This window comes from Panthera leo, chromosome B2, assembly GCF_018350215.1.
Source record: "Panthera leo isolate Ple1 chromosome B2, P.leo_Ple1_pat1.1, whole genome shotgun sequence".
Lineage (NCBI taxonomy): Eukaryota > Metazoa > Chordata > Mammalia > Carnivora > Felidae > Panthera > Panthera leo.
In genome coordinates this window covers 138,171,485-138,197,654 of record NC_056683.1, presented here as the reverse complement: position 1 = coordinate 138,197,654, position 26,170 = coordinate 138,171,485, and the positions used below count along the sequence as shown (strand labels likewise).

The 26,170-nt window shown below is 38.8% G+C and overlaps 1 protein-coding gene across 9 annotated transcripts in view; it reads left to right on the top strand.

The window, feature by feature from the left end:
- The first annotated feature begins 1,144 nt into the window (after window positions 1-1,144).
- The window catches only part of IPCEF1 (interaction protein for cytohesin exchange factors 1), a 180,657-nt gene continuing 155,631 nt past the window's right edge, over window positions 1,145-26,170 (top strand). For 8 of the 9 annotated variants that reach the window (XM_042940118.1, XM_042940112.1, XM_042940121.1 and 5 more), the window contains exons 1-2: window positions 1,145-1,286; window positions 19,659-19,740. The gene's annotated coding sequence lies outside the window, so the exon portion shown is untranslated. Of the gene's footprint in view, window positions 1,287-17,546; window positions 18,013-19,658; window positions 19,741-26,170 lie in introns of those variants that run through there. The other variant, XM_042940113.1, reaches the window with a different exon arrangement.

Here is a 26,170-nt window from a genome sequence, read left to right as displayed (position 1 = left end):
TCACTCTCACTTGCTTTCACTGTTGCTTTTTCACTCTGGTGAAGCCAGCCGCCATGTTGTGAGCTGCCCATGTGGTAAACAACAGAGGGTGGCCTTGGTCCACAGCTAGCATGAACTGAGGCCCTCAGTCTCATAGCTGGGAGAAACTGAATCCTCCCAACAACCGCACGAGTGAGCTTGGAAGGATTCACTGCTCCAGTCGAGCCTTGAGGCGGCTGCAGCCCCAGCTGTTGCTCTGCTTTTATAGCCTGTGGGCGGCCCTTAGTGGGAGAACCCAGCTAACCTGGGTCCAGACTCCTGACCCACACAACCTTCGAGGTCACAGGTGTTTGTTATTTTCAGCCTCTAAGTATCAGCGTAATCAGATAACTAATACACATGCTAATGATGTAGCTCCCACATTCTGGAAGACTGCATTGGTCATGAGCTCAGTTCTAATGGTTTGTTTCCTTCTCTTGGGAAGCAGAATATAAATATAGTGAGATTGTATTCTTCCCAAGAAGGGCTAAAGAAACAAGACGCTGCTGTTGGAAAGGAGAGGTGGGAGGGCAGGAATTTATCGGTGGGGAGTTCAAATATTTCTGACTCTCAGCCGGTCATTTCCTTGCCTGGTGTGGGAAAGACAAGTTTTGCTGTTGGAGAATTTATTATTTGTGCTGCAAAACAGGGGCAGGCTAAGACTTTTTTTTTTTTTTTTTTTTTTTTTTTTACCCTAAGATGGTTTTACTCTCTATTTAGAAGAGCATTATGGACTATTAGGAAAAAGAAGAGAAATTTGAAGTAAGACCGGGCCTAAAAGAGGATGATGGTTACCAAGTGGCATCTCCACTAACCACACTGAGAACAGCTTGGCGAACGTTCCCACCCTCCACGCCTGTGCGTAAACATCTTTGCCTCCAAAACAGGAAAGTAGCACCAGGTAGTGTTTTGTACATGTGTCCTGGGAAATGAATCCACTGTGCAGCGTTTAGGGATACGTGAAGTCAGATAGATGGGACACACCCACTTTGTGTGCACGGTGCCCTGGATTTGGGAATCCAGGAAAGGATCAATAACAATAAGAGGGAAGAACAAGAAAATTGAGGAAGTAGAGATGATAAATACTTCCTCTTCTTTCGAAAGAGCTTTACTCCGTGCTCAGCTTCTAATCTAGTCCTGCGTAGACTGAGTCTCCAGAGCTGTGGTTGCTTAGAGTGGAACCCTCAACCTTTGCCTCAGTGGATTATGAGTGTTCCGAATTCAGGGATAACTAGCCAGCTCTTGGATTTACCCTCTTTTTCTTGCATGTAAGTAAAGTCACTCCTTGGCTGATGTATCAGAAGTCATTGCTTGGCTTGTCAAGATGGCAAAGGAATTGCTATGCTAGCACTCTCTTCAGAATGGTGATGAGTTTTAAAATGTGACTCCGGGGGCACCTGGATGACTCAGTCGGTTAACAATCCGACTCTTGGTTTCCGCTCAGGTCATGATCTCATGGTTCATGAGATCGAAACCTGAATCAGGTTCTTGTGCTGACAGCGGGAAGCCTTCTTCGGATTCTCTCTCTCTCTCTCTCTCTCTCTCTGCCCCTCCCCTTCAAAATAAATTTTCGAAACTTTAAAAAAAATTAAAAAAATAAAATGTGACTCTCGGGATAAGATGTTTGCTCAGCTCTTCATAAACCTGCTGCTGGGAAGTCCGTGTTAAAGTCGCTCTTTAGCTCTCTTAGAATTAGATAATGGTTGTAAGCTCATTCTTCTTTTCTCTTTCTTAAATGGATGTTGTATTGACGGTTGCTTGGACTGCAGATCAAGGGTTTGATTTAGAAAAGCACAATTCAGCATTTGTTTCGGTCCTGAGGAGTTTGCTTGGGGAAACACTCTGTGGCCACCCTCTTTTGTGAAGCTGTGTTCTCTGTAGAGAATCCCCCTTTTGTACGCGGGCAGCTAGAAGGGATTTTACTGTCAGTAAAGCTCACAGGCTTGAAAAAATACCTGTATAAAAATGAGAATTTAGGTAGTGTTGGTTCCCAGGTTTTTACCAAGTACATTTGGAGCATTTGCTTTTCTTTGATTGTGTATATGTGAAAGAAATTTAATTGCAGAAGCCAGAGTTGTCACTCTCCAAGGCATCTTTGACTGTAGTAGTAGATTTTATTTGTCTGTAGGGGCCTGGATGTTCCTAGTACTGTCCTAGGCATTGCATAGTCATATATAGAACCTGATTCCTCTACGCTAATAATTTTACATAGAAAATAGGAACAGAAAGAATATGGGTTTCTTTCACGCAAATGAGGAGGAATAGTACTTCAGTGTATGTATTTGTTGAGGTACTCATTCTTTAATCGATGTTTGGATTTTCTTCCTTTCCTCTCCTTATATATATTAAGGGTGTTTTGTGGAGAGGGTCTGTGTATAAACTATTGCAGGCAAGCTGCATTAAGCAAATACACATCAGCTGAGTATGGAAATAGGAAGTTCTTGCTTGCGGTAGTTTTCTGTGGCAATAAGCGATAAGAAATTACTTCATGACTATTGCCTGAGACTTTCCTTTTGACTCGCGTATCCTTCTCGAACGGCTCACTTCTGCTTTCCATCCAGCATGGACGGCTAGTCTGTGTGAACTGGTAACGCAAACACAGGTTGACAATTTGCACGCGTGTTTCATATGGTGAAAATGAAGAAAATCCTTAAAATATGAGCTCTTGGTGTTGAAAACAATCCTATACAAATGGGGGAGTTACTATACTCTGAGCAGTCAAAAGAGTGTGTACCACATAGTACGCTCTCAGTTTTTGTTGAATGGATAAATGATTGGGATTGTTCATACAATGATCGTCGTAGGGTAGCCTTTGCTTTACCTCTGTTACCCTGATACTTAAGGAAATGCTTGCTGGAGGTCAAAGTGAAGCAGGAGAGGAGGAGAACATAAAGGTGAAGAGAGAAGAAAAGGTATGTAGGAATGGGATCAAAAGACATGGCAATGGAGATAAGAAACCCTAAGGGTGGAGATACAGTGGAGACTGGAGGTGGTGGTCATAAACATGGCGGTTGAGCGGAGTGGTTATGGGACAGCAGTATGACACAGCCAGGAGAATACATAAACTTGGGGTCAGACCCAGCTATTAAAAATCTGTATTTATCTCTTACTAGCTCTGTGAACTCTGGACCCGTAGTGCAGTGATTATAACACTCTGAGCTTTTTGGGTTGTACGTAAAGATCACAAATCCGACTGCACAGGGCCTGCTGCTTCGTGGATCTTCACGAAATGGCAGTTGTCAGGGTATTTTCTTCAGCTTTCAAATCATCACAGCTACGTTAAAAAATTTAACTACCAATTTATCTTCTCTTCTTTACAAATTACTATTTTTATTTGAGAGAGAGAGAGAGAGAGAGAGAGAGAGAGAGAGAGAGTGCAAGCAGGGGAGAGGGGCAGAGGGAGGGAGAGAGAGAATCCCAAGCAGGTTCCATACTCAGCGTGGAGCCCAAGGCGGAGCTCGATCTCATGACCGTGGGATCATGACCTGAGTCAAAATTAAGAGCCAGGTGTTCAACCAACTGAGCCATCCAGGAGCCCCTATCTTTTCTTCTTTTTGCTTTTCAGTATTTTCTAAATTACATAAAGAAGCATGATTCTTTTAAAAAATTATGTATTAAAAATAAATGTTATAAGCCTAATTATCAGGATAGTTAAGCTCATGGCAGTATATCTAAATAAAGGAATACCAGGGGCGCCTGGGTGGCTCAGTCAGTTTAGCATCTGACTTTGGCTCAGGTTGTGATCTCATGGGTTGTGAGTTCGAGCCCCACATTGGCTCTGTGCTGACAGCTCAGAGCCTGGAAACTGCTTCAGATTCTGTTTCCCTCTCTCTCTCTCTCTCTCTCTCTCTCTGCCCCTCCCCTACTCATGCTCTGTCTCTCTCTCTCAAAAATAAATATTAAAAAATCTTTTTAAAAAATAAAAAATAATAAATAAATAAAGGAATACCATCAATACAGTGATGCTTATGGAAGTATTGTCATTTATTAATGCTAAGCAAAAAACGCAGAAGCACAACCTTGTCAACTATGAAAAAATATTGTAGAGAAGCAAGATTGATGTAAATATGTTAAATGTTACTATATGATTAGTGGATTTATAGCTGATAGTTACATTTGTCTTTGTACTTTCCTATTGTTTTGCCACATTTTCCATTAGTGGAGCATATCTGGACTACCTTAGTCATCTGAATACAAAGTAAATGTTGAATTAAAATAAGTGAACAAAAATTTAACCCTCTTTTAATTTTCCACCAAAAACAAAACAAAAGCAGGGGTGCCTGGTTGGCTCAGTGGGTTGAGTGGCTGACTCTTTTTTTTTTTTTATTTTTTTTTTATTTTTTTAACGTTTATTTATTTTTGAGACAGAGAGAGACAGAGCATGAACGGGGGAGGAGCAGAGAGAGAGGGAGACACAGAATCTGAAACAGGCTCCAGGCTCTAAGCTGTCAGCACAGAGCCCGACGCGGGGCTCGAACTCACGGACCGTGAGATCATGACCTGAGCCGAAGTCAGACGCTTAACCGATGAGCCACCCAGGTGCCCCAAGTGTGGCTGACTCTTGATTTCAGCTCGGCTCGTGATCCCAGAGTCATAAGCTCAAGCCCCTTGCTGGGCTCCACACTTAGCATGGAGCTTCCTTAAGATTCCCTCTCTCCCTCTGCCTCTCTCCCTGGCTCACACCCTCTCCTTCTAAAATAAATAAATAATTTAAAATAAACGAATGAATGAAACAAAAGTAGCTTCTTAGTTATAGTGTGCTGATGTTTGTGTTCATTGCAATCTAAGAAATGACACAATTTGTGTTGTTTAACCTTTGTATGGGGATTCCTTTTGAGATTAAGACTGGTATGGAGTAATGTGAAAGCTCTGAAGTGAGAATAAGTAAGTAAGATCTTACCTGGGACTGACTGGTCTCATTAGTGCCTATAATCACATAAGAATGGGTTATTTTCTTTGGATGATGTATAACTGCCTCTAAACCTGTATTTGATGACTTTCTGGCAAGTTCAACAGTGAATTCAATAGTTAATAGTTCTAAATTAAATTTAGACTTGACAGCATAAGAGTAGATTACTTAATTTTTTTAAATGTTTATTTATTTATTTTTGAGGGAGAGAGAGAGACAGAGGGAGGGAAAGGGAGGGAGAGACAGAGAGGATCTCAGTGAGGTTCTGCACTAACAGTGCGGCTTGTTTGGCACAAGCTCAAACTTATGAACCAAGAGATCATGACCTGATCCAGAATCAAGAGTCGGATGCTTAACCACCTGAGCCACCCAGTTGCCCCAAGATAAATTAATTCTTTTAGGGCATATTGATTTATCTTTACCATCTTGGCATACATAGGGAGAGATCAGAAAAACGTTTTTGTGAAGTCAAGAAATAATTCTTGTTGTAGGGCCTTGGCCATCCCATCTCATGGTGCCAGCCTGTCACTATGCAGGAGTCGCCGATCAGAGACTAAACTGGAATCAAATATTTGGGTTTCTAGGTAGTGAGCAAATCTCCTTTGTCTCAGAAATGATCAAGTGAGAGATATTTGCCAAAGAGGCAAAAGATGAACGGTTGCGAGCCAAAGCCAGGGCTCCCAAACTGAATGACTGTTGAAATAGAAGCATTTGAAAAGTGAAATTCAGCTAGCTTAAATTCACCCAATTACTAGAATGTGGATAAACCCTTTCAAAAATGTCTGAATACATTAATGAAAATGAGTTAAGATTAGAAACGCAAGAATTAACCTAACAGACAAGAAACCTCATGCCCAAACAGCCCAGGGGGGAGTATGAACTGAACTAGAAATAGAGGCACAACAGACTTTTGAATTGAGTCCGTAGCATTTTCTGAACATTTCACGTGTGGAGCACTGAATAAAGACCAATGATATTATTGAACACTTGCTATGTGTTCCAGGCACTATAACTGGCACTTTCACTCTACATGAACAATTTCAGTCACTGCTCGAAACAACCCTAAGCGACAGCACCGTTGGCATCTCCGTGAACCTGAAGGCCAGAGAGGAAAAGTACTCTGTCTAAACCCCCACACAATGCAGGGGCAGAGACGGGGCTCAAACCCAGATCTCTGTGTGTCTCCCCTGTGGCCTGACCACTGTGCTACCGGGCCCTCTGTTGTTTTCATTCACACTAGAGATCTTCTTACATAAACTAGTGGTTCCAGGCCAAGAATTAGGAGGCTAAGCGTGGGTCTGAGCAGATGCATCGTTTACTTTGAAATCTCTTTAAGTGAACTTCCTTTCCATTTCCTGACTGAGGAGGTAATAAAAAGGAATTTTTCCTTTTTCTTCAGCTAATTTCCCATGCCCTGACACGATGGCATGTATGGTTGTCACCGTAGCCAACTTCTAGGCAGTCTGGTGGGATTATGTGGGGACCATCACCCAAACTGGCAGGCAGGAAAGAGGCCTGGGGGACAATGGCATTCAAGGCGCTCAGGACAATCCCCGGGCTATCCACAGCCCCAGTCAAGGTACACAGTTTCATCACCACAAGGATCCTTCTTGGGACCCTTTTATAATAATACCTTATCTGATTTGAAAACATTCAATTTGCATTTTGAGTGTCAGTGGACTCCTACTGGATGGGCCTTTATATTAGGCTCTATGTATTAGTGGGGACAGCTGAGAGCCAGAAGTGAGGAGACCCAGGCTGCCCGTGACGTGTAACAGTTGGGTGCTACCAACTGAGCCATTTAACGTGAGTCTTCTCATCTATAAAAACTGGGATAAAAATTCCCAACCAGCATGCTGTATGGTGTGGAAGAAAGCAAACACATTATAAACCAATGGGGACTTCTGTCCTCACTCCTATTCCAGTTTCTGACCATGTAGAGACTCATTTGGCATACAAGAGCTTTGTGGCAGAGGAGGATTAAAGGTATTAGGGGGTGTTATTGGCTCAGTTGTGCCTCCCTCCCCCCAAAAGATATGCTGGGGCCCTAACCCCCTGTACTTCAGAACGTGACCTTATTTGAAAATAAAGTAGTTGTGGTTGTCATTAGTTGAATTAAAGTGAGTTTCATCATGGATTGGACCCCTAATCCAATACGACTGGTGTCCTAATAAGAAGGCAGCCTTGTAAAGACAGCCGCACAGGGAGAATGCCGTGCGATGATGAAAACAGAGACTGGAGGTACAGAGCTGCAAGCCAACGAATGCCAATGAATAGCCACCCAGCACCAGAAGTCTAGGAACAGGCAAGGAAGGACTCTCCCTTACAGTTTAGGAGGGAGCAGGGCCCTGCCAACATCTTGATTTCAGACTTCTGGTCTCCAGAACTGTGAAGGCATAATTTCTTGTTGTTTTGAGCCACCCAGTTGGTAGGACTTTGTTACTACAGCCCTAGAAAACATACAAGGGGAAAGAATAAAAGTCATTTTAAGTGCTAGTGATAAACTCATCCGTATTGCTGGCAAGCACTTTTAGGGAGCAGATCCGGCATGACTCATTTATCTGATTTAACCTGTGGCATTGGGCCCTTAACAGTAGAGTCACTTCATCATTGAATGCGGATGAATAAAGGCACTGAACAATGAAAGACATTTACAAAATGAAAATCAGGCTGTTGCGAAATCCATAAAAGGGCATCCTTTCATAAATTGAATCTAGCTAGGGATTCCAGATTATTGGATCAATGTGGTCATTTGCTAGACATGAAACGTTTGTGGCTACTTGGGAGGATATTTTCTTCCGCAAGTTGTATATTGGAAGAAAAGTTTAAATATTCTGATTTGGAAAATAATGTAATGTGATGGTACTTTGGGACCATCAGTATAAAATCTACAACTGCAATCTAAGCATCTAGCAAATGGAAACTCTCCAGTTAAAGAGATATCAGGTGATTATAGTGGGTTAATCTATAATTGTTGATCCCTTTGATACATAAAATTAATGCGGTTCCTGCATAGCTATTAATGACAGCACAAATAACCAGGATTTCAAGCATATTCTTGGGTTTCTCTGCAACATAAGAATCTCCTTAAAAAATCTCTTAAATCCCCTTTTCAATAGAGTTTAAATTACCCTAATTCTTATTACCATAATTACCCCTAGGAGAACAACATTCTTTTAGTAGGAAAACATCATTGTGTGAGGCTAATCACTTAATCTGCACAAAACTAAAAATATAGTTTTGCTTCCCTTTTTAATTGATCCATAGTTAGTTTTCTTTAGACTTGTTATTCATTTTATATACTCTCTTTGAAAATGCTCGGCAGAAATTTGTGAAATTTGATTTCAAATTTGAACAGGGTAGGAGTTCTTTTTTTCCTCTCATGGAGGAAAATGCTTTCTTAGGAGTCTCGTGCACTCTTCTGTAATGTCCGAGAGAAACAGAACACTTAACTACTTATGGGCAAATGTGTATATTGATACTGAACCTTGGTTTAAAATAGGAAAATACAGACCTCTCAGGAAAGAAATGAAGCTGACTCAGAATACTTCCCAGGAGCCTCAATTTAACATTGTTCATTCCTATAGATTAGAAGTGGTGAGCTTACACTAAGTCACGTTTAATGTAAGACCTTTAATCTTTTCAAAAATTGAGCCAATGGCTTCCAACACAGAAACCATACTTTTTAGGCTACTTGTTTATGATTATTCTGTTTGGATACTGCAGAGTATAGCATAGTATTGGGGAGGTTTGCTTCTGGAACATATTTGACGATTCTGCTCATTTAGCAAATTAATGGTTGCAACAAGAACATGTTATCAATTCATTTAAATTGCAGGTCAGTTATAACGACCTTGTTCTTTCCACCTGTTGAAAGTCTGAAGCAAATTTTGCTAGAAGCCTTATTTTCTGGTTCCTTGTTGGACCATAAATCCTACACTCTCTTGCCGTCCTGGCCAAAAAAAAAAAAAAAAGGCAAATGATTGTTCTCACTAGTGAGTCTGAATGTAAATCATATAATGTGATGGGAGCCTGTTTTTGAATATTCAACATTTACCACATGCCTATTGAATACCTAATATTTTCCAGGTGTTTTATTATAAGAGAACCAACAAGAATACCTTTTAAGGTCCCTTATATCATATGAATTAACGGTACCTTTTCTTGGTTAGATTTAGTTACAGCCATCTGTCAAAGAGAAGGATCTGAACTTGAAGTCTCTTGGTCAAATGTGGCCAAAGTTTTCCAGCTAGAACTAGATTTCACCCTGGAACACAAATTGCCGAGATTTCCTGTGGCTGGGTTTTCAACTTGATTAATCAAGTAGAGCCACTTTTGCGTAGGTAATGGGGACTTGAGAGGGAATTGTCAAACAAGGTTTGAGCTAGGACAAGAGTACCATTTAGTTTCATTTTGTGAACACTCGTAAACGTTCCAAAGTTATGTACAAATAAATCCATTGCCTTGAGAGGAACGCCAGCTATTCGGAGCTGAGAAGCCAGCAAGCTAGTGCGAGGAGAGAGACACCAGAGCATTTACCAAAGCAGAGTAAGTGAGCAGAGCAAGTAAGCCTCAGGGATGCTCTCTGAGGTGACTTCGCTTTCAAGTTTTGGTATTCTTCCTAGCAGCAGCATTCTAGACATGGGGTGTGGTCATTTTTACTTTGCATTCAGTATCGACTCCTGTGTGCTTTGCGTTGGGAGCCAACCAGCAAGAGCTTCCCTTCCTGATCCTGGACTGACTTCGGGCATTGAGGACCTCTGTCTATGCCCCACAGGCTCGTGTTTCTTACCATTGCTCTCAAAGGCTCCACTTTGGTCAAATGTGGGGTCTTTCTCTGTACTCATCCTCCTGGAATCAGCTCTTTCAGGATGGATCATATATCCAAATTATCACTTCTATAAGACTTCAGGACTCAGGGCTTTCTACCACTTCTACCTTAAGGCATTATGCTCTATCTCTCTTAAATTTCTCCCTAAGCCTTTCAACTATAGCGTCTACTCTGATTTACTTCTTGGCTCTCTGTCTTGCTGCCTCCAGAGTTTCTCTCTTGGGAAATTCCCTGGCTTCAAATTTTTTCAACTGTTGTTCAACAAAATGATCAGAACACACATCCTTCCAGTCTTGATCTAACTCTAGTTCCCCACTCAGTTTCTTCTTGGCAGCAGGGTTACCCATATGCACTGACATTATTTATCGTCATGTTTAAAGTTGAATTTTTACCCAACGTTCTTGGGATGTTTTTCTTATACTCTTCCGAAAATTCGTGGAAAGTTGATCAAAACAAATGAACTTGGTTAGGTGTCATGTTTAGAACAGCCATTAGATTCTCTTCTTCCCTCATTTAGGGGTTGACAGCACTTTGTCCAATCATACTGTCTTACACATTGATATTGTGTACTTGTGCTTGTCCCTGGGTCAAGTTAGCTTTGGTATCTAATACTTCTCTTCCTGGCCAGCTGGTCATTCAGGTAAGAAAAACTTTCTTCTTTTTTCCCTTGTTCACCCCAATCAATAGTCCCCAGGCAGTCTTGGCTGTGGCCAAATATCTTTTCTTTCCCCCTACCCCCAGATTCTGTACCTCTTCTTTATGATTACTCGGGTACCTTGGACTAATGTGTCCACTGACCTCTACCCTGTGCTTACCTCCTCGGCATGTGTCCGGTCTCCTGGTGTAAAGGAAAGATCCTGTGATTCTTTGCTTGCATCCTCCGGGGCGTTGAGCAAGTACGACAAAGACTTAGGTTTAGCAGTCTTTTTATTATGGAGACCTTTCCATTGACAGTCTCCTCTATTCTCTTGGAGAGCCTGGAGAAGTTTCACCTATGGACGTTTCAGTGTCTATAGCTTAGGATTGGGCAAGTAGGAAGCTGCTTCTTCAAAAATGTTTTTCTAGCTTTTTTGTTTTTGTTCTGTTCTTTCACATGGAGATGTCCTTCTAAATCCTAAATGCCTATTCACGTGGAAGCTCTGAGCTGTGGCTGCTTTACAATTAACTGAGCGTTGTGTATGTGCATTTTCTTATATTGATACAAAGACTTTGTGCTGTCCGTATGTGGGCCAGATAGTAACACATCCATTGAGGAAACTGAGGCTCAGAATGGTTCCATGGTGTGTCCAAGCCAGAAATGGCTGAGCTGAGTCTAGCACTCTAGTTTATTGTCTGCTACAGGAGGTTTTCCCCCTTTGGAGCATTCTCTTGCCTGGCCTTTATTAATAAGTTGTCTCTACTGATTTATCATCAAGGTGAAGTTTGAGTTCAAGTTTAATCATTTTCTATGCCTCAGTGGGTTATCCCGTCAGGCAAGTATTCTTAACCTTACACTTGCGTAGGTTGGGAGGCCCCTACTCGTCTGTCTCAGGTGCCTGGTGTCAATGTCACACCATAGAATCAGATGCCAAACCTATTTTAGCTAAGAGGGAATTTAGACCCCATTTACTCTAATGCTGCCACTTAATGGATAGAGAGCCGAAATCCAAAGAGATTTTGTGATTTCTGTGTATAGCTTGTTGTGATTGCTATGCATAGCTTGCTGGAAATACCACTCAGTTCACTGCCTAGATTTCTTGAGTCCTAGATGTTCTTCACTGTTATATCTGGGTTAAAATGGACACATTCTTAGAAGAGAAAGGTCTTTACGTTGTTATGAGTTACTAACACCAATGTGTGCATTAGCCAGTCAGATCTTTCCAACTGAGAGCTAATTCAGATCGCCGACCCAGTTGGCCTACATACCCAACCTTGAGGTGACGAATGCCTGATCTAGACCCTCTAAATATTAACTACCCAACAGCAAAGACTGCATCACTTATTTTGTAAGGTTATTTCAGTTTTCCTCATTTTAAATGTCTTTCTGTCAAAGGCTTGATGATTTGGAAGTCTGCACAAGATGGAGGTGGAGAAGGGCACTCTTAACTGGCATAGAAGAGGTGGGAATTGCCTCACAACTTCCACAAAATGCTTAAATCCCTGAAGGAGAGAATCTCTTCAAACTTTTTCAAGATTTTTTTAATCAGAAAGTTTTTAAATACACACACAAAACAACAAATTTTATCTTCTTGATTTATTAAGCTTAGACTCTCAGATAACTACTTGTCATTCACAGGCTTTCCCCAGAAGTTGAATTTGCTTCATAAAAAGTTATCAGGCCAAATGTCTGGCAGGGTATCAGGTATGAAAATGTCATGGTCCTTGATTGTTTAGTTGCATGTGTATAAATGTGAATTAATGAAATTGTAGCAGAATGTTCTTGGGGGGAGCTGTGTCTTTAAAACATGGAAACAAAAGATTCATTTACTAAGGTTCACCTTTAGCTAATAGACTGTGGAAAAAGCTGTGTCAAACTTCAGAACTAAGCAAGGCTATTTTTGCCCCTGGGAGTCTCGGAGGCAATGTATAGTGATACAAGTCAAGAGGTAAGCAGCACTTAGGAAACCTGGTTCCGTGGCTGAACATACTCGTGAAGGGCACTGTAAGAGAAAATTCTTGGATTGGTTTTAGAGTTGCAACCAGTAGAACTTTCTTGGGCAGAGTGTTAGTGGAAAGGGAGGCTATAATTTCAAATGTCCTGTTGGTATTCTATTAAAAAAGAAGGTTGTTTCCCATCATATTTTGTTCTGGGGGAGTGGTTTGAATTGGATCTCCTTTGTAGCATACTTAAAAAAAATTGGATGCTGCATTTGTTGTTATTGGTTATTGACGTGTTGTATCAGAGGGGATTATCCCTACGAGGAAGTATTCTGGTCGGTAAAATGGAATTTCAGTTCTTCCCACCCCACACATACTTAGTCTTTTCATTTTCTTCTTGCCTGGGAAACAAGAGCATGCTCCTTGAGACAGAGGTATGTTGTGCTGTAATTCGTACAGATGGAAACTTCGGGTTAGCTATGAGCTAATACAAAATTTTAGCAGCATGGATTCCAGAGCAGGGCCAAAAAGTGCTCTAGAATTTGTGGAGAGGAAAACAAAGGTTCAAAACTGAAACTGGTCCTGATTTGAGCTGAGAATATAAATTCCTCTGATGTCAGGAGATGACTTAACTAGCATAGACTTGTCCGGAAATCTATTCTTTTTATCATTTGTTTCTTCAGTCTTTGGAGGCATTTGACCTTTCATAACACAATGCTAGCATGGAACTATTTGGCACTCAAATGAGTAGAGAATCCTATTTTCTTTTTTGTATGACTGATCTAGGAAGTCATGACAAAGTTGTTCATGTGAATAGTTACTCATAAATATTACTCTTAGTTGTTTTTTCAAAAAGGTAACTTTAAACTTTTTTTCTGTTTCCCAGAAAAAATTAGATCCTAAATGAATACTTTTTTGTGCCGCTTGGTGTCTAAGAGTGTTTCTTTATGTCGTCTTCTGAGGTTATGCTCAGTAGCCTTGAAAAGAGCTTTAAACTATTTTGGCTTGTTATTTATGATGCACCAGTCTGTGTTTTAGGTTGAGTATCACTCCCTATCACATTAATCAATCTTAAAGCATACATGGAATTCCCTAATAGCTGATAGTTTTTTACTTGACAGTGTTTTGAACAATTCAACAGCACTGAATGTCTAAGTTGCTTAATTTTTCTGAGGTGAAACCAAGAATCTAGAATGATAAAGTAGAATGGGAACCTCACACATCATCTGGCATCAACACTTAGATTTTAGACATAGGAACCGTGAGGGTGGAGAGAATCTGAGTCTTTCTTGAGGTCATATTGCTAACTTGTGGCAGAGAGAAGAGAGGAAGATAGAGAGGCTCAAAAATTAGGCAAACTTCTTCACTGAGGGATTTTTTTTTAGGGCCACTGATATGCTGACATGTGTTATAAATCCCCAACGAGGAGAAAATGTTTAGTTGTAGGGAAATTTAATAAGCAGCTTTCCCCAATTTATTGGCCAAGGAACTACCTTCCTGGCAGAACAAAACAATCTTAGGGTTCATTAAACATGCTTTAGAAACATTGTTCTTTCACTTACTCCATCATTTAACCAAAATATGCATATTTTTTTTAACAAGTGAAACAGTCTTGACAGCCATAATTTTACATTTTTGTTGGCCTAATTGTTTATATCTAGGGGAAAAGATATGGAGGTGCAATGGAAATGAGAATAGTAAGTGACTTTGGAATTGTCTTTGTTCTGAATCCTCAGGGCATAAATTAGATTTAAATCATAAAAAACCAAATTAAATGGCAAGGGAGTGAGAAGTTTCTTAACTCTCAATATGTAAACTGTAAAACAAAGATAGAGAATGAGCAATGTTTTGTTGCAAGGAGCACAAAATTCTTAAACATTATGAATACACGTGGAGGCATAAAGGATGAACCTTGTCTTGCTTCTCCTAAGTCAGCAAAGTCTATCCAAATTATGACAATGAGAGTTGTATCAATAAGAAACTATAGTAACTATGTTATATGAAATTGAATATATTCACTTAAATAAAACAAGGTGTTATGCCCAGAATTCGTGATCCCCAAAGACCGCCAGGGAGCCGAGTCCGATGCAAAAGCAAAGAGCCTTTATTTGAGCTAGCTCGAGCTCAATCCCCTACCTGCACCCACGCAGGGGTGAGATACCGGGGAGAGAGAGCGAGTTTCAAAAGGACAAAGGTTTTATTGGGGCCTAGGGGCAGTTGGTGAGGTAATGGCTGTGGCCTCAGCCGATTGGCTGGGAAAGGGTCAGAGTCCTGTTAGGCAGGTGAGCGGGAGGTTACTCAAGGGGAGGAGGCGTGGTCAAGATGAAGGACACAGAACAAGATGGAGTCGGCTGGCGTAGGTCCACCCTTTTAAAGGGACGTCCAAAGGAAATGTTCATGAAATTGTGGTCAAAATTACTAGACTGAACGGAATTCAACAGAGACTTATTATTTTCCTCCCAGGAGCACATTAGAGCTCTGAGGACAGAGACTCATGTTTTTGTCCACTTCCTGTACTCCCAGTGCTTAAAAGAGTGAGTGGTATAAAACTGATGCTCAGAAAATACTTGTTGAATAAAATAATTTAGTTTGTTTTATTAATTATACTTCACTGATAAGGTGATGCAGACATTCATTTAAAAATTTAAACATTACTTGGGCGCCTGGGTGGCTCAGTTGGTTAAGCATCTGACTTTGGCTCAGGTCATGATCTCATGGTTCTTGAGTTTGAGCCCAGCTTAGGGTGAGCTCATGCCTCACTTCAGTGAGCCCCGCTTCTCCCTCTCTCTCTCCCTCTCTTTCTCTGTCCCTTGCTCACTTGTGCCCTCCCCTCAAAAAAAAATTTTAAACATTATGGAAAAACACAGGTTGAAAAGTTATATTTATTCTTCATCCAAAATTTCCAGACTCCCACCATGGAAGAAACCACAGTAACCAGTTTGCATAATGTTCTTCTAGAATGTTCTATGCAAATCTAAGCATGCATACATATATATGTATATACACACATATATTTATTTTTTACTTTTTTTAGAGAGAGATCACATGCAAGTGGGAGAGGGGTAAGGGGAGAGAGAGAATCTTAGGTAGGCTCCATGCTCAGTGTGGAGGCCATGGTCGGGCTCACTCCCATGACCCCAGGATCCCGACCTGGGCCAAAATCAAGGGTCAGAACCTCAACTGACTGAGCCACCGAAGCGCCCCTACACACATATTTATAAATATAGTTGTTTTTAAACAGGTAGAGGCACACTGTATAGATTGGTCTATATCTTGGTTTTTTTTCACTTAAATGTCTATCTTAATGACATAGATTTTAAGAATTGCTTCCAATAAATGAAAAACTGTATAACACTGACATTATACTTTTCATTTCTTGATGATTTCATGTTATAAACCATTTGTGTTTCTTTTCTATGAACTGCCTCTAAGTTCTTTGTCATTTTTTCTGTTGGTTTAATGGCCTTTTATAACAGATTTGTAAGAGGTCTTTATATATGAAGGAAATGAGCTCATTGTCATATGTGTTGAAATATTTTTCCCAGTTGATCATTTGTATTTTGACTTTGTTTGGTATTTTTTTCTGTGCAGAAAAAAACATTTTTTTATACAGTCTTAACTCACTAATCTTTCTGGAATTTGGGTTTTGTGTATTGCTTAGGAAAGCGTTCTCCTCTCCAAAAAGGAAGAAATTGCCCTATATTTACTTCTCATAGTTTTATTACTTTATCTTATATATTTAAATCTTTGGCTTACCTCAAATTTTCTTTGATGAAAGCTTTGTTAGATGTTTTCCACATGGTTCATCAGTTGAATAAGCCACATTGATAAATTTCAATATATTTAAGCATTCATTAAAAATAATCTAACTTTGGGGGTACCTGGGTGGCTCAGTTGGTTGAGTGTCCTTCTCTCTGTCTTGGCCCCGGCCATGATCTCGCAGTCGTGAGACTGAGCCCCACATTGGGTCCACGCTCACAGTGCAGAGCCTGCTTGGGATTCTCTCTCTCCCCATCTCTCTGCCCCTCACCTGCTCATGCTCTTTCTCTCTCAAAAAAAATTTACCTTTATTATTATGGAAAATTCCAAACTTACGAAAGTAGATAGGGAAGAGTGGGGAAGATGACCTGATAGGCAGGATCTGGACATTTTTCACCTGATAAAAGACTGGAAATTTTCATTCCTTTCAGTTTAACAACTTCAGCTGCGTATGTGGGAATGATCCCTCACATTACTTTCAACAATTAAAACCAACAACCATTTCCCTAAAGGAAAACTTAAAAGTTTCCACAATTTTAAAATGCTGTAACAGTAATGATTGCTGGGAGCAAAATATCAAATGATATAATTCTATTTCCCTTCTCATTATCTTTCTGTTACTCTTCACTCCGTGATCTCGAAGGGTGCCTACAATCACACGGAAAAATCTGACTCACTGAAGAACAACCTCAACAGAATTCATTTTGTCCATTTTCTAAGTCTAAGTGGATTTTTAACATTTTCTCAGCATAGAGAAAATATAGAAGCAAATGCTTGGATGACAGTATGTATTAGTGTATTTTGTTATTTTGTGTTCCTGGCAATATTTTTATTTTTATCTTATTTTTCAATATACACCTGGCTAGACTTGGTGAACCAAAGGCATAGCTAGTGTTAAAAGATGCTGCATTAAAATATATAATCATTGCCGGAGAATGAGAAGACAAGCCACAGACTTAGGAAAATATTTGCAAAAGGCATATCTGATAAAGGACTGCTATCCAAAATATACAAGGAATGCTTAAAACTCAACAAAGAGAAAACAAACAACACAATTAAAAAATGGGCAAAATATTTGCGTATACACCTCCTCAAAGATACAGAAGACAAATAAGCATATGAAAGATGCCTAGCATCTTGCTGTCGTTCAGGAAAATACAAATTAAAACAACCCATTAGAATGGCCCAAACCCAGACCACCGACAACACCAAATGCCAGCGGGGGAGTGGAGCAACAGGAACTCTCATGCGTTGATGATGCGACTGAAAAAGAGCACCGCTATTTTGGAAGAGAGTTTGGCGGTTTCTTACAGAACAAATCCTATCCTTACCATACTATCCTTCAATTGCACTCTGTGGTATTTATCCAAAGGACTTGACAACTTACGTCCACACAAAAATCTGCACAACAGATATTTATAGAAACTTTGTTCACAGTTGCCAAAACTTGGAAATAACCAAGATTTCCTTACTAGGGGAATGGATAAACAAACTGTGGCCTATCCAGACAATGGAATGTTATTAAGTGCTAAATGGATATGAGCTATCCAGCCATGAAAAAGCATGGAGGAACCTTAAATGAATGTTCTAAGTTAAAGAAGCCAGTTTTGGAAAGGCTACTACTGTATGATTCTAACTGTATGACATTCTGGAAAACGCAAAACTATGAAGACAGTAAAAAATCAGAGGCTGATGGGTTGGGGTTAAGGAGAGGACTTTCAGGGCAATGAAAATATTCTGTATGTTACTCCACTGGTGGATACGTGCCATTATAGATTTTTCAAAACCCATAGAATGTACAGCACCAAGAGTGAACAGTCATGTAAACTATGGATTTTGGATGATAATGAGATGTTAGTTGTAACAAATGTATCACTGGTGGCAGCAGAGAAAGGCGCTGAAATCTCTGACTGTAATGGTGAGTTTTCTATTTTTTTTTCTGGCAGTTTTTATCAGTTTTTGCTACACGTATTTTGAAGCTCTGTTACTATCTGTTTAAACTTGTAGGGCTTTAGGGTGCCTGGGTGGCTCAGTTGGTTAACCAGACTCTTGATTTTGGCTCAGCTCATGATTGGTGTGTCAATTCGAGTCCCTCATCAGGCTCTGTGGACAGTGTGGAGCATGCTTGGGATTCTCTCTCTCCCTCTCTCTCTGCCCCTCCCGGTTCTCACTCTCAAAATAAGTAAATAAACTTAAAAAAACCCAAACGCGTAGGGTTTTTGGATCTTCTTGATGAATCAACCCCTTTGGCATTATGAAATGCCCCTTTATGTCCCAGCTAATGTACTTTGCCCTAGGTACAATTTGTCTGATATTTAACATAGCTTTCTTTTGATTGTTACCATGGTTTATAATTTTTCTATCCTTTCTCTTAACCTATTTGCATCTTCATTTTTGATACATTTCTTGTAGGTCGCAGTTGGATATTGCTTATTTATATCCAGTTTGACAATCTCCATCTTTTAATGGAGTGTTAGAGCATTTACATTAAGTGTGATTATTTATGCAGTTGGTTTTAAACGTACCATATTGCTATTTGCTTTCTATTTGTCATGTTGATTTTTTTTGTCCTCTTTCCTTTAATTCTGTCTTCTTTGTTTTTTGTTCTTTTTGTTTGTTTGTTTTAGAGATAGCATGAGGAGGGGTCAGGGGCAGCGGGTTGGGGGGAGAGAGAGAGAGAGAGAGAGAGACTCTAAGAATCTAGGAATCTAAGCAAGCCCCACACTTAGCATGGAGCCCAAAGTGGGGCTTGATCCTACCATGCTGGAATCATGACTTAAGCCGAAATCAAGAATCAGACACTCAACTAACTGAGTCATCCAGGTGCCCTTATTCTGTCTTCTTTGTGATTAATTGTATATTTTTTACAATTTTATTTCATGTCCTTTGTTGGCTTATTAACTATTACTCCTTGTGAATACTTAATGGAGATCCTCTGCAAATCTCTTGAAGTCTTTCTTCTGTATAGCTATCTTTTCTCTATTCCTCTGCCCTGTGAACTCTGATTGCCTTGGTGTTCCCAGCAAAGTTTTCTCAACTCAGAAGGACCTCTACACTCTACCTAGTGTTCCCCCCACTTCTCTGGGGACTGAAAGCTTTCTCCATGCCCTAAACTGAAGTGATCATGAGGCTTACCTCAGTGGTTTCCTATCTCTCAGGGACCACTGTCCTACATTTCCTGACTTCCAATGTCATGAAAGCCATTGTTTCATACAGTTTGTCCAATTTTTGTTGTTGTTTCAGGAAGGAGGGTGAATCCTGTATCTGTCACTCCATCTTGCCGGAAATGGAAGTACTTAGGAGGAGTTTTGCACCACTTGTTTCCTCTGCCTGTGATACTCTTCTGTTTGAACTTAACACGGCCAAATCTTTTTTAATCATTTAGATCTTAGTCAAGTGTCAGCCTCTTAGAGAAGTTCTCCCTGATCCTCAATCCAAAAGAGCCACCCAGACACTATCACACTTTTCTATCACCTTTGTCCCTGATACTCCTTTCTGATATTTTCCCCAGGTGATTTAATTATTAGGTTTTTTAAAAAAATATATCTTTCTTTTTTTTTCCAGATTATAAACTTCAAGAGATTAGGGATGTTGTAGGTCATATTCACACTGATTCCCTATTGCCTGTGGCGGTACTCGACACATGGTAAGCATTTGACATGTATTTATTGAATGAATGAATGAATGAATGAATGAATGAAGTGAATTAATGAATCCTTCTCTTTCTTACATTGCAAACTGTATAATTCCTTCTCCAAATGTGGTCTGTGGGGGGCGCCTGGGTGGCTCAGTTGGTTAAATGTCTGACTCTTGGTTTCGGCTCAGGACATGATCTCATGGTTTGTGGGTTCAAGCCCCACGTCGGGCTCTGAGCTGATAGTGTGGAGCTTGCTTGGGGTTCTCTCTCCCTCTCTCTCTGCCCCTCCCCTGCTTGTACACACACACACAAATAAATAAATAAACTTAAAAAATAATGTGGTCTGTGGACCAGTGCCAGTTCACAAAATTACTGATCCATGATGAAATACATTCAGAAATTGAGAGTAACTTTAGAAATTTTCTACCAACTCAATACAGCAATTTTGTGTTTATTAAATCTAATGAAATTTTGAGTTCTTGTAGCTTGTGTGCCTTTTAAAAATTCTATTTTTCTGGTAATTAATTTGTCTTTTATAGAAGTATCAGTCTGCAATGGATTAGAATTAAAAAGAAAAACTGGCCCCTTCAAACTGTAGATAGTTCATTTTTTTGGTTTCTTTTTTAAGTTTATTTACTTATTTTTGAGAGAGAAAGAGAGAGGGGGAGGGAGGAGGCATGCACAGGAGCAGAGGAGGGACAGAGAGAGAGAGGGAGAGAGAGATTCCCAAGCAGGCTCCATGCTGCCTGCACAGAGCATGATGTGGGGCTTGAATCCACTAACCATGAGATCTTGACTTGAGCCAAGATTAACAGTCAGACACTTAGCCAGGCGCCCTCAAACTGTAGATAGTTTGATAACCTCTGGATTATATGCCATGGGGAAAAGAGTATTGAACTTTTAAAGGAATCAAGTTTGGGGGCGCCTGGGTGGCTCAGTCCGTTGAGCATCTGACTTCAGCTCAGGTCATGATCTCACGGTTCGTGAGTTCAAGCCCGAGGTCAGGCTCTGTGCTGACAGCTTGGGGCCTGGAGCCTCTCTGCTCCTCCCCTGCTCACACTCTGTGTCTCTCTCAAAAATAAATAGGGGCGCCTGGGTGGCTCAGTCGGTTAAGTGTCCAACTTCGGCTCAGGTCATGATCTCACGGTCTGTGAGTTCGAGCCCCGCGTCAGGCTCTGTGCTGACAGCTCAGAGCCTGGAGCCTGCTTCAGATTCTGTGTCTCCCTCTCTCTCTGACCCTCCCCCGTTCATGCTCTGTCTCTCTCTGTCTCAAAAATAAATAAACATTAAAAAATTAAAAAAAAAATAAAGATTAAAAAATTTAAAAAAATAAATAAAGGAATCAAGTTTCAGGAAAGTAATTTATTTTCCACTTAATTCTGGCTCAATATACATTATTTTGAGTTTGTCATATGCACAAGGAGGGTGATGCACCATATCAGGAGTTACCACTTTTCTTTTTTCATACTCTCTTCTTTGGAAGCAAATTTAGCTTCACTTCTTGGAGGAAAGGTATCTATGTGTATTTTTTGGAATTCTGTCATAAGGATTTGTCTCCTTTACTTATTATTCAATCTTTTATTTATATCAGCAAGGACTCATGAATACGTCTGTTATATTTTCAGTTAGAATTCAATAATATGTTATTTATTTTGTTGTTTAAATTGTTCTGGTCTTGGCAATTGAGTTCTTTTCCGATTGGCTAATATGTCCCTTTGACCCATCTCTATCCTTTTGTTTTTTGAGCACTTCCTTATTAAGCATGCAATTTTAGATTTTATGAATGTATATATCTATATAACCTCCAGTCAGAAATTAGAACTTTTCCATTATTCCAGAAGGTTTCCTGAATTTCCTTCCTGTGAATTTCCACCCACTATATAGGCAACCACTGTTCTGATTTTTATCACTATAGATTAGTTTTCCTTTGATCTTGAACTTCATGTAGATGGAATCATATAGTAGGTACTCTTATGTGTTTCTAAGATGCTTCATGTTGTTTTGTGTGTCAGTGGTTCATTTTTTTTTTATTGCTGAATATAAGTACATTGTTTGGATATAAGGTAATGTATTTATCCATTATTTTGTTGATGAATATTTGATTTTTTCAAACTTTTTGCTTTTAGAGTTAAGTTGCTATGAATAGCTTTAAGGACATTTATTCTTTTTTCTTTGAGTAATTACTTGGAGTGGAATAGGAGGGTAGGTGTAGTCAAACATTTCCCATAGTGTTTGTCATATCACGGTTATTTTACATATTCTCCGTATTCAGTGTTGTTAGCCCTGTTGATTTTAGTTATTCTGTTAAAGTAAAATTTGTGTTTCTTTGATGAAATATTGAGCACATTCTCATGTATTTATTAGCTATTTATATATCTTTTTTGTGAAGGGCTTGTTCAAATTTATTTTCTATTTTTTAATTGGATTGTTCTTTTTTTTTTTTCTGTTTGTAAGACTTTTTATATATTCAGGCTACAATCTTTCTGTTACATATATGTATTATGAATATTTTCTCCCAGCCTATAAGTTGCTTTTTTATCTTATGATATCTTGATGAACAACAGTTTTTATTTTTTTATTTCATCTAATTTATCAAATTATTTTATGTTTTTTCCCTGTTTGTGTCACATCTAAGAAATCTTTCCTTACCCTGAGGCTGTAAAGATATTATCCTCTGTTTTCATCCAGAAACAGTATTGTTATAGCTTTTACTTTTGATACATAAGGCATTTCACATTAAGTTTTGTTTGTGGAATGAGTAGAAGTTGATATTTACTTTTTCCCATATGAGTGAGTATACAAATTTCCAGATATGTTTAAGGAAGAAAAAGAAAAGGAAAAGAGAAAACACCTTCCATTTCCCTATTGAATTATTTTGGTTTCTTTGTTGAAAATAAATTGACTGATGTGAGTTTATTTCTGGATTCTCTATTTCATATTAGTGATCTATTTGTCTTTTCTTGTACCAATGCCATATTGTCTGGATTCTCTAGCTTTGTAGTAAGTTTTGAAATTAAGAAGTACTATGAATCCTCCATCTTTCTTTTTCTTTTTCAAAATTATTTTTGCTACTATAGGCATTTTCATTTCTACAAAAAATTTAGAATCAGCTTGTCAATTTCTACAGAAATATCTTGCTGGGATTTTGATTGGGAGTGAATGACCATACCAGCCAATTTGGTGAGAATTGACATCTGAACAATATTAAGTTTTATCCATGAACATAGTATATCTCTCTATTTATTTAGGTCTTCTTTAGATCTTCTCTCAGCAAGTCACAGTAGTCTTCAGTTTAAAGACTTTACATGCTTTTGTTAAAATTATCCCAAATTATTCTCTGATGATATTGTAAAGGGAATTGTTTTTCAAATGTTATTTCCCAATTTTTTGCTACTACACAGAAATATAATATAATTTTTATATTAATCTTTTATCCTGTGACCATGGTAAATTCAATGATTACTTTTAAGATTTTTTTTTTAAAAGAATATTTATTAGGATTTTCTATGAGGATTTCTTAGGATTTTCTAAGCAATGTTTTGATTTTCCTTAAGATTTTCTTTAGGAAACAGTTTTGTCTTTTCTCTTCTAAACCTCTAAGTCTTTTATTATTTTTTTCTTCTTACCTTATTATACCACCTATCACTACCCACACAAGGATAGACAGAAGTAGCAAGATGAGAAATCCTTTGCTTTGTTCCTAACCATAGGGGAGTATTTAATATTTTACCATAAATATGATGTTAGCTGCAAGTTTTTTTCATAGATGGCATTTTATTAGATGGCGTTCCCTTCTATTACTTGCATACTTGGAGGTCTTTCGTTTTTTAATCACAAATGGGTTTTGAATTTTGACAAACACATTTTCTGCATCTATTGAGATGATCATTGGTTTTCTCTCTGTATTTTGAAAATATGGTCATTTATATTGATATTCGAATGTTAAGTCTGGGATCAACTCCCCATAGTTATGATATAATATCATTTCTATATATTGCTGGATTCAACTGCCAATATTTTTTTTATAAACTCTTACATCTATGTCCATGAAAAATGCCGGTCTATAATTTTCTTATAATATCTGTGTCAGGTTGTGCTGTCATCACAAAAAGAATTGAGAACTATTCCCTCCTCTACCTTCTGAAAAGTTTTTTAAAGTTCCTTGGGGTTTTGGATGCTCATTATGTTTTACTTTTCCAAAAGTTGAACATTTTATTTATTTATTTATTTATTTATTTATTTATTTATTTATGTATTCATTCATTCATTCATTCATTCATGTATAATGTTTATTTATTTTGAGAGAAAGAGATAGTGTGTGCACGAGGGTGGGGGAGAGGCAGAGAGAGAGAGGGAGAGAGAGAATCCCAAGCAGGCTCCATGCTGTCAGCACAGAGCCTGACCCAGGGCTGGATCTCACAGTTAGTTTGATCATGACCTGAGCCAAAATTAAGAGCCAGATACTTAACCAACTGACTGAGCCACCAGGCATGCTGAGAAAGAAATTTAAAGGTACATACTATCCCCCTTCCTGAAATGTTTATCTACTGCATAGTGAAAGTCCATGAGGCAAAATTTTTTTGTGTCATCTGCAGGTCGTGTTTATCCACATATTGTAATTACTAACCTTCTTCTAGAACTATCATAAGTATTGAAATATTATCATAAGTATCATAAGTACTTACTATCATAAGTATTTGAAATATTGGAACAGCAAACCAAAATTAATACTCATTTGTGTACATGTACATGCATGCGTGTGTGTGCGTGCATATATTTGTTTGAGAAAAGATGTAGTGTTCTAGCAAGTACTTCTCTGAATGTACAGTGTGAGAGCTGGATTTGAGCAACTTTTCATATTATTTAATAAAATAGAATGTCTACAAATAGTATGTCTAAAAATCTATTCTTATGTTTTGTAATCAGTATGACAGGAATTAAGAATATTGAAGATGGGGCGCCTGGGTGGCGCAGTCGGTTAAGCGTCCGACTTCAGCCAGGTCACGATCTCGCGGTCCGTGAGTTCGAGCCCCGCGTCAGGCTCTGGGCTGATGGCTCGGAGCCTGGAGCCTGTTTCCGATTCTGTGTCTCCCTCTCTCTCTGCCCCTCCCCCGTTCATGCTCTGTCTCTCTCTGTCCCAAAAATAAATAAAAAACGTTGAAAAAAAAAAAAAATTAAAAAAAAAAAAAAAAAAAAAAAAAAAGAATATTGAAGATAATTTACATTCTCAGAGCACAAAAAGCTTTATTCGAGCCAGGTTTTCTAGGCTTCCTTAAAATAAAGCTTTTGCTCAGGGCTGTTGAGGCCAATTGCACTCATTTGAGTTTCATCTCATTTTATTTTATCCAATCTCTTTCTTTCCAGAGTGTAATGAGCTGTGAAGTGGCCAAAATATAATCAGGGAAGAGAAAAGAAAAAATGAAGCTCTTGAATTAGACACAGAGTGGAAAAATAAAACTCAAAATAGTGGAAAATAATCATTCCTTATATTTTAGCTTCTTTGATACGTAAGAACTATAGTCACATTCTAGGATTTATAATTCACTCAGGAATTTTTGTTTTCATTTTACTTTGCTGTTGCGTCTGGTCACAATATATGAATAGAAATAAGAAAACAGATATGTGGATTAAAATCCAAAACAACAGAATGAAATTCAGACAAGATCAATTTATCCTAAATTAGTGTTCTAAGAATACTCTCATAATTTAACTATGCTTTATATCTTTGGGAAAATGTATGAATTTAAAATATGATGCACTTTGTTAAGCAGACAGGGGAAGAATTTGAGCAGATGTTTGCATTGTGGTTTAAAATTTGGGGGACTTAGAAATGATTACCTCTTGAAAGCCAAGAATTTTCTTTCTTTCTTCCTCTTCCCCTCCTCCTCCTCCTCCTCCCTCTCCTCCTCCTCCTGCCCCTTCTCCTCCTCTCGCTCCTCCTCCTTCCCCTCCTCCTCTTGTTCGTTTTGTTCTTCTTCCTTTTGTTTTGTATTTGGAAAGACCATGTTTGAGGTTGTACACTGGAAACATGAAACAGACTTCAAGCATTTTTATATCAGCAGGAACTTTATTCGAATGTAATCTTGCTAAACTTGGAGTACCATAGCCAAAGCCAATTGTTGCTTTTGGTGTTTTGTTTTGTTTTGTTTTTTAATCTAAATAGATTATTTTCCCCTTCATATCTCCATTTAATTTTGTGCTTTTCACATACTGATAAAAATAAGACACGACCCATATGGTTAGGCTTGGAAAGTAATGATTGATACCAAGAGAGGATCCTGAAGCCAGAGGAAGGGAATCGAGAAGGAAACAGTGCCTGAGAAGGGCCATTTTATCTTGTTTTCTTTACATAGAAATGTCTCAAGATGAGAGTAGAAACAATGTTTTGGACAACTGTATTAAAAAAATGTTTAGTGGGCACATTTTCCAGTCATGTTCT